Genomic DNA, 9,991 nt, shown 5'->3' with positions numbered 1-9,991 from the left:
AAGTAGTTTTATCCAAGAGATGAAATCTTGTCCCAGTTGAAATTTTTCTAGGACTGCAAAGAGGTAGGACCACTCCACATGATCGAATGCCTTTTCGGCATCCAAGCTAAGTATAAGTAGGTCCTGTTGTACCTTGGGGGAATAGATTATATTAAATAGACGTCGAAGATTATTAAAAGAACTCCTGTTTGGAATGAAACCTGTTTGGTCTGAATGCACCAATTTATCTATTACTGTATTAAGTCTACTCGCTAGTATTTTAGCCAGAATTTTTTGATCAGAATTTAATAGAGAAATAGGTCTATATGATCCCACTTCCTCCAATGCTTTGCCTTTTTTTGGAAGTACTATAATAGTTGCTTCATTCAATGTTGGAGGTAGGGTGCTCATTTTGTATGCATGGTTATATAATTTAAATAGATATGGACTTAATTTGATCTTAAAGTATTTATAAAACTCATTCCCTAACCCATCAGGGCCTGGACTCTTGTTGTTTTTTAGTAATCCGATAGATTTTGTAATTTCTTCAATTGTGATCTTAGCGTTCAAAATATTGGCATTTGTCTGGTCTAACACAGGAAGATCACATTTATCTAAAAATTCCTGCATTTCATTAGGCCCTGCAGTGGGATGAGAAGTATAGAGGGATTCATAAAACTGTCTAAAGTTATCGTTAATATCTTTGTGTGATGTGACCAGATTTCCGTTACTTGTTCTGATTTTATGAATCGCTCTATCATTTTCTAGTTTCTTTAGTTGTCTGGCTAGCAACTTATGGGGTTTATCCCCAAATTCAAAATAGTTCTGTCTCACAAAAGTGAGAGTTCTATTAATATTAATAGATAATATTTGGTTTAGTTTATATTTTAGTGCACAAATAGTATTATACTTATCTAAAGAAGGAGCCATTGCATTATTGACGTCCAGTTCGTGGATTCTTTTTTCTAAATTTAGCTGTTCTAATTTATTCCTTTTGTTCCGTGACGCTTGATATGATATTATAAACCCCCTGATATAAGCTTTAAACGTTTCCCATAGTATATCTGGAGAGGTCTCAGCATTATCGTTTATATCAAAGAATAAAGACATCTGAGAGTTTATATATTGTTTAAATTCTAAATCGTTCAGTAATTGTGGGTCAAATCTCCAATTTCTGTATGTTTTAATGGGGTTACTAAGTGCAAAGGAGCAAGTAACGGGGCAGTGATCAGAGATAATAATATTATGATAGGTTGCATTTCGAATTAGGGGGAGCATTTTTCCATCCACCAAAAAATAATCAATCCTTGAATAACTATTGTGTACGTGGGAGTGGAAAGAATACTCTCTGCCTGATGGATTTAAAATTCTCCACGCATCACAGATATTCATATTCTTCATATATGTTTTAATAAAGTTACTGCTTTTACACGGTGTGATTTTTTTGGACAAGGATTTATCCAAATATGGGTCTAATACTAGGTTAAAGTCACCTCCAATTATTAAATTACTGTTGGGTATATCCGGAATTAAGCTGAAGACCTTTCTATAGAATTCTGGGTCGTCATGGTTGGGCCCATAGACATTCAGTAGAATAATTGGAGTAGTATGCAGCTCCCCAGTCACTAATACATATCTCCCATTCTTATCAACTATAGTGGAGTTATGTTTGAACGGGGTATCTTTCTTGATTAAGATAGCTACCCCTCTAGTTTTGGCGGAAAGTGTTGAGTAGTACACCTGATTTATCCATCTACATTTAAGTTTATTGTGAGCCGCATTTTTCAAGTGAGTTTCTTGTAAAAAAATAATATCCACGTTAAGAGATTTCAAGTACGATAAAACTTTGCCTCTTTTAACAGGTTCATTTACACCCTTTACATTCCAAGTACAAAAAGTTTGGAACATTTGGAGAACACGTTTAGGAAAGTAACATCCTGGTAGAACATTTTCTTAAAGCAAAGCAGAGCTGCAACATGACTGTGAGGATTCAGAAGAATAAAGTCAGAATACTTTATTATTATGAAGACTAAAGTGCGCCTTAATGCTGCCGATGAACACACATGTTCTTTGTGAAAGCATGTGTGAGCACAGCTGACATGCACCACACTGACCCCACTCGTCCCATTTCTTCATCCACTTCTTGCTCTTGTGCTTGAAATGAGACGCAGCAAAAGTCAGAGGCTCTAAAATCCACAAAAAGGGGGCTCGTTAGATCAGGATACTGGCTGTGATCCATAGAAAACATGGATAATACACCACTTTATTTGAAGCATCTGTAGCACTGCCTCAGTTCTGGATGTTTCCACAGACTCCTCTGTGCACCTAAAGGAAAGGTCAAAGGTCAGCAGCACATGTAGTTGGGACAATTCTTCAGTCGCACAAACTACACAATGATTTTCCTCCAATGACGACTTTTCACTTGCAGAAATGGTCCTGTGTGATTTCCAGGCTGTGATATAAAAACTAGTTCCTAATGGCAGCGACTCACTCAGTAAACATGTGTTTCCTTCACCAACCTCACACACAGATCCAATAAGATCAGGAAGTGGGCAGTATAGTACAATATGTGTTATTCTGTGCTGCACTGCCCAAACTAAAGATCTGCTGAAGTGTTGGAAATGATCCAGATGTTTATTTTGGACGATACAGCAGAAGATCAGACATGAAAGTGGAGATAACACAGAAGACCTGCAGCAAAGGTCAGAGGTCAGACTGGGCCCCTGGATTCAACAATGAGCCAATGATCATCAAGCAGTGACTAAAGCAGAGCCCTGACCTTCTGACATTCATCACACAGTCAGAACAAATGTCTGCTGATGACTTCATCTCATGAAACGACTGATAGATGTCAGTTCATTGATCAGCTGAGCTGCTGATCTTCATCGTCACAGAAACATTCAGCTTGTTTCAATCAGTAAATAACTCCCACTACTCCCAGTTTGAACTGTTCCCACTCAAAATGCTGTGAGAACAATGATCATTGTAGGACTTCACAAACATCACGTGTTGTTTTCCACATGTAAGATCAGCAAACACACAGAAACTTCCTGTTGCCACACACGGCCTCTAAAATCTCTTCCACGCTTTCTGTCTGAAGTCCACTCTCTGTGTCGGATCCACAGGAAACAACAAGATCTTATTAACATGGTTTTCAACGTGTCTCCTTCCAAAAAGTCCAACCAATGAACAAATGTGTGTATTTGTGGAGGCCGAACAAAAGCATGACACATTTCTCTGTTTCTATAAACTGGAGTCAAACACAAACATGAAGAGTTTCACTGACAGACTCCAAAATGCCCCCACAGTGGATCAAAGGGAAATCCTACAGTGTGGCCAGAGACTCTTAATGGCTCCAACATCAACACATCCACAATGTTGGATCCAGTTCTGCCTCACAGAGTTACTAAGACACACCCTCTGCAGCATCACAACAGCTCCACCTGCTTCACCTGCCTCCTCAGCATCTGTACACCTGAAGAGAAAAGAAAGGCTCCAACAGCTCAAATCTACAAAGGATTCATGAAGTTTCATCCAACAATAACATGTTTGCCTTCCACAGTGTGCTGTTAGACACCACTGTACCTCTGCCATTTCAAAAAGAGCAGCTTGGGAACATTTTGGCTCCAAACACTTTGTGTTTAAGTTCTTTGTTTTCTTTGTGAAGCCGACAACATCTGGAGCTTTGTGACTCATAGAAACATCATTTTGTTCTTTAGATGACAGCAGATTGGGACTGAATAATCAATCACTATCAAACCAATAAAGACAAACATGCTGATTTTACAGGAACTTTGTTGGAGAAGCTGCAAAGACATGAAACTGGTGGAGATCCCAAACCAGTTGATAGTGCTGGTTATTCCAAATAAAGCTGTTTCCCTTTGAGATGAAATGACTTTGTGTCCTGATATATGATAAAGATGTTGTTGTTTTTGAGCCCCTGTATTAAAAGTAGTTTAAAGTCAGCTTGAGTTTGATGTCTTTATGTCAAAGCTGCTCATGATGTTGAGCTGCTGATGGAATAAAAACAATATAAAAGCATGTAGTCCAGACTTAAATGTAGCCTGTTGTTAGCTGAGGTCCACACACAGTGTTTGACAGTGTAAAGTGTGTGAAAGGGCTGCTGGTGGAGCTCACTAGGATGAGCAGGTGACCACGAGGTGGAGAGCAGCTGGCCTGGCTTTGACCCGGGCCACGCCCCCTTTCTCTCTGCTTTGCTGTCACTTATCTTCACTGCTCTGTCCAATAAAGCTGAAAAAGGCCCCGAATCAAAGAAATCTGCTGCAGCCTCTGAAATGTCTTCTGTTTCCTTCCCGACGGCTTTTTCACCGTCAGCCCATCAGACAGTCCAGCAGCATTTATGATGATGTCATGATGTTGAAGAGGCTGCTACGGTGGCCTCCCATGACCCCCAGCCTCATCACAGCTGAGATGCAGACATTTGAAAACATTCAGCAGACAACTGAATAACAGTCCAACACAACAGTCTGTGTGCAGACACACACTGACCTTTCATATAGTCAAACACAGCTGGTTGAGTCATTTCTCTGTGAGTCTAAAGTGAATCTAGTATTTGAAAGTCCACTTCCTGTATTTGTTGTTGAAGACTTCTTCAGCTTCTTCTCAAGGACATCAGCTGCTTGTTTGGCAGCAGAGGCAGTTAAGAAGCTTCCTGAAAAACACTGAACAGTGAGTTCACTGTGGCATATGACAGATTCAGCTTTCTGTGTGCAAATGTGTCTGTGTCGACCTTTCAAATGCTGCTGAATCCAAAACATCAGCGGCTCCTCGGCTGCTCACTTCATGCACTTCTGTCTGTGTGACAGTCCAATGACATCACAGCTGTTTCCAGCCCCAGTGTCTCAGGACTGGACACCTTTAAACATGTCGAGGATCAAACAACGTCCAGCTAAACACACATGAAACTATCAGAGCTGACAATCATTCCAATAACATCTAATGGTTCATGTATGTAGACACAGGACTACAAGGAAATGGCTCTCAGCATCTGGCTGTGGGAACACATGAGTCCCTGTTTGTGTTCAGATTGTGTGCATGTTTTAGACGTGTGTCACATGTAGAAACACAACAATCCCACAATGACACACAGATGTGTTTGACACAGCTGTGCAGCTGTAAGTTGTTTCTAATGATTCATTGAAGCTCTTCTAACATTCTGGAGACGATCAGTACATGAATCTGTTCAACACGACAACAATTTGACTTCAGTGTGAACGTTTGCATTAAATAACCTTCTTCATCCAGCTGACAGCATCTTCATCCTATGATGTGAACAGTTCCTCCTGTTGATGACAAACCTCTGACAGGATCTGCTTGAGGAGCTTTTTCATGTGCAGCTCTCTGAGCTCAGGGCTGAGCTGCTGTTTCATCTTTAAGAGCTGCTGCCTCCTCGCCGGACTTGTTCTCCTCTTCTTCTCCTAATGACACCATTTCTGCTTCATATTAAATTCAATAAAGATGCTGACATGTTTCTGTAGCAACAACATCATTGAATCTAGAACAACTGGAGCCAAACCAGTGGCTCTGCTGGGATCACTGGTGAGCCAACACTTCCTTGTTGATGCAGATTTCAGGGCTTCCTTTTGCTCCTCCGTTATAACTGTTCTCTCTTCTCAACACATGATGACACAAAGGAATCAGCAGTGACAAAGATGATGCTGAAGAGAAGCACACACTTCACACATATAACAGAGCAGTGCAGTTACACACACCTCTGCTGGACATCAGGCCTCAAACAAAGACACAAAACACTAACTTGACTCTAAACAGAAGAAACGAGCAGCTGTTTCTGTTCTGTGCTTATTTATATTTGACACACATGCTTCTCTTTGTGCAAACACACATCGCACTATAAGGGTAACCTCGCACACAATGATTGGACAGCACAGTGATGATGCTGGGAGATCCTATACGCAGCAACACAGAAACACTGAGAACTTTAAACAATGATGGAAAGTGTTATAAATGACTTGTTGGCCTCTGATCTGTCACAAACAGCTGAAACGTGTCTCTCATGAGTCACATGAAGGTTTTTGACAGAAAGGACAAAAAGTAGCTGCAGTCAGTTTGTGTCATTTTTATATTTATTCATCTGGGAGAAAAATCTGAGGGACATTAAAATGTGTTTTCAACAGAGACAAGAACATGAATATAACAGAACAGGTAAATGAACATGTTTCAAGTAAACAGCTGGACTGATCAGGTCCAAACACAGAGTGATAAACTTGTCAAACAGCTGTCATATCTTTATATAGAAGCTCTTTATAAATGCTGCTCACTGCAGTCTGTTTACTAATAATGTCAAAGTGTTAGAAACACAGAAACATCAGAATGGTCTTTGTTCACAGAAACCTGTCTGGGATCCTTTGTTGTTCTTTTGATGCAGAGTTACATTATAAATATAAAGAGTTATTTCAGAGTCTCATCAGTTTTCCTGCATGTCTTTATTTAACACATCAGCAGGGCTGAAGCTCTCATGTTAAACACACACTGATCTATGGACACGTTCATGTGTTTCTAACAGAACCAGGCTGTTATCAGCCTGCACTAACATTATGTCACACACACTGAATGTAACAGTGACAGTTTACATCATCACACAATCAGCTGTGATTGTTTCACTGTCATCAAACGAGTCAACAGGAAGTAGAATCAATAGAAACCAATCATTTACTGACAGCATGTCTGATGGAAATAAGTGCAGATTATGTATGAAGTCTAACTGCACACAGTAACTGTGTTACAATAAGGACTTAACAGCGCCCTCTGCTGGAGTGTTTCAGTACTGCGTTAACTAGAATACACCACCTCCTCCTCACACCACCTGCTACAGCTCTACTCTTCTATGACTACAGTCATCCACAGCACTGATGTGAGGTCACATGGTTCATATGTAAGGAGCACAGCTGACCTCAGGTCAGTTTAATGACTGTGAGCAGCAGCTGTGTTATTGTCACTGTGACAGGGAGACACTCTCAGACACAGCGCTCATGTCAGCTTGTTCTCATGCAGGAGGATCAGGAGCTCCATGTTTGTCTTTCTGTTTGAATCATGATGTGTTTGTGCCATCAGAGTCTGTCATGAGTACTCAGGGTTTCACAGCAGCTCTTCTGGATGCTGACGAGGACTCCAACCTCATGTTTCACCTCTCTGAGCTTCTGATGTCTGTGAACACTCGTGTTTCTTCTCTGGGCTCATCTGGACAAAAACACCTTTCTGTGTTTGGCTGCAGCCTCATTCTGACTGACAGGAAGTGTGTTATCCATGAGCTGCACTTCTGTGAGGAAGTTTCCTGCTGTGTTTCCTGTCTGTGGACAAACACGAGTGTTCCAGCTGAGGACTTGGTTCCTTCCACCTGTCCATACAGGACATCACGCTGTCTGCAGCTCTGTAAATGCAGCTCCAGGTCCTTCCACGTGCTGCTCTGTATTTGTGCAGTTTGTAGTGTGTCCTGGGAAACGTAGCACACATGGTGTTCTTCTGCTGTTTCCTCCTTTCACTGAGTGTGAAACACTGACGCTGTGCTGTTGTTCACAGAGGGGAGCTGATTCTAGCTGCAGCTGGACTCTGTCATCTAACTGAATGTGTTGGTGCTGATCACGGGGCTCTGAGGGGGGAGCAGCAGGAGGACTCTGGATGCTGACGTCAGTGTATCTGTGGAAGCTCCCACAGCGTGTCTGTCATTCAATATTGTGCTGTATATTGTATCTATGCAAAGATGAACAGACTGTGTGTTCACTGGTCTCTGTGCTGCAGCTCTGATGTCATCATCACTCCCTCCTCCACCCTCAGCAGTCCCAGCATGCTGCTGTGGTGCACCCCACCCTCACTCTACACCTGAGCCACAGACCACACCCTCCACCTCAATATACACCACAGTTTTCTCTGCTGTGGAAATGAGATCAGGAGGAAATCATCATTATTATTATTTAATAAACGCTCACATTAATGTGGGCTTATTTGTTTCATATTAGAAACATTAGTTGAGTGTTTTTAGTATAAAATGGTCAAAGTCCCTCTTTTTGCTCCTCCCCTCACCTGTGGATGGGCGGTGCTGTTACCGTGGTGACAGCTTGGATGTGTTTCAGTCCTGCCTGGTTATCACTGCAGGAATCTTTCACATTTATTACAGGTAATAACTCTGATTTTTCTGTGTATTATGAACCAAATGTATCCTGATACACACAGAGATGGATGAGCAGAGGTTTTTTTTGCAGTTTATGTAGTTACTATGGACTTAATGCATACATATTATTAAAATTAGGGCTATAACAGTTGTATTGATGTATAGCAACTTGAAATGCTCCCACAAATGGCTCCACAGCATGTAAAAATATAACAAAAGCTCTGGCGGACTTGGTTCTGTGGTCAGTCTTAAAGGGTGAAGTTAAACTCTGTAATCTTCACTGTGTCACAGAGTTCAGTGAGTCCCGTTATTCACAGTATCAATCAGATCATCAGAGAACAGCTGATCAGCAATCAGTGGTGCCAACAGCGCCTCCTGTGGTGAGAGGATGCAATAATGCAATGTAGCATTTTTCCACTCAACACTTGCAGTCATGGAAACTGTCTGTTGGATCTGTGTGACGTTGCTTTCTTGGTTAGAGTTCCTCACAAATGTCCAGATGATTCTTCTAATGAGGCGTCGACCATGTTTGCAGCTCTTTGGAAGAAAACGTCGCCCTTTGCCATCCTTACTTTTCTTTGACTTCTTCAAATGCAGCTGAACTCCAGCTGGTATTTTCTTGGACTTTGCAGCTGTTTCTGGTCATCAGTTCATTCCTGCAAACCTCTGAAGCTGAACAACAATGATGCTGCATTGCTGGCTGATCCCAAAAGGTTGATTCTGTTCATCTGGACGTTTTCAGAAACGTTTGCTCACTGATCAGGTGACTTCTTCAGTCTCAGCTGACTGCAGCTTTACAAGCTTACAAACAGCACATTTGCACAATGACTGAAAGCAGCAGCACCTGATATATATGATACTAATATAATACATATACATATATAATCCATACTAATGATGAAGGAACTGAGCTCACAGTCCATTGTTCATTCAGTGAACTACTCAGTTTATTTTGGGCCTCAGAAATGCTCACTCTGTTTGTACATCACTGTCAGCAATAGACTCATTCTGCTGTGTGGACAGGAACACATGTGACATCACTTCCTGTTTGTTTGTGACTGAAGAAGTTTACAAGGAATCATTTAGAAGAGTTTCAAACATCAACTGATTGAATCCATGAATCTGAAAACGTGTTTGTGAGTGAAAGAGACAGACATGTACAGACTGAACTATCTGTTCAACAGTCAGAGTGTTTCTGTAACAGGAGACACTCTTTACACTCCACTCAGCACAGGGACACTGAGGCACCAGGACCGACACTAAACCCAGGATAAAGAGTTTGAGTGAATGTGGTGTTGAAGGTGTGGAGGTGGATCAGAGTGTCAGAGGAGACTCTGTAGAAGGACAGAGTGCCAGCAGGACAGTCCACATACACTGCTGCTCTGTTAGAGACAGAGGAGGAGGAGGAGGAGGAGGAGGAGGAGGTGGTGGGTGTTAGTATCTTATTGTGCCAGACAGAACAAGGACCATCATCAGAGCAGATCAGACTCCAGGACTGATCATTTCCTCCAAACAAACAGTCAGCACTGCGTCCTTTCCTTCTGATGCTTCTGTAACTCACTGATATATAAACGTCTCCTCTCCACTCGACCTCCCAGTAACAGCGACCAGTCAGACCATTTCTACACAGCAGCTGAGGACGAACATCAAATCTGTCTGGATGATCAGGATATGACTGAACCTCCTCCACATGTGTCACCTTCCTGTTGTTGTCAGACAGTTGGAGCTTTGTGTTCACTGTGTTTGTGTCGATTGTGAGTTGACAGGAATCTGATGGAGAGAACAAACACAATCCAGCTGCAGTTATTGATCCATCATCTGTTCATTGATTGACACTTTGATGATGACTCCTGACATGATGAAGAT

The sequence above is a fragment of the Maylandia zebra genome, linkage group LG2, assembly GCF_041146795.1.
Source record: "Maylandia zebra isolate NMK-2024a linkage group LG2, Mzebra_GT3a, whole genome shotgun sequence".
Classification (NCBI taxonomy): Eukaryota; Metazoa; Chordata; class Actinopteri; order Cichliformes; family Cichlidae; genus Maylandia; species Maylandia zebra.
This window is presented reverse-complemented; position numbering follows the sequence as displayed.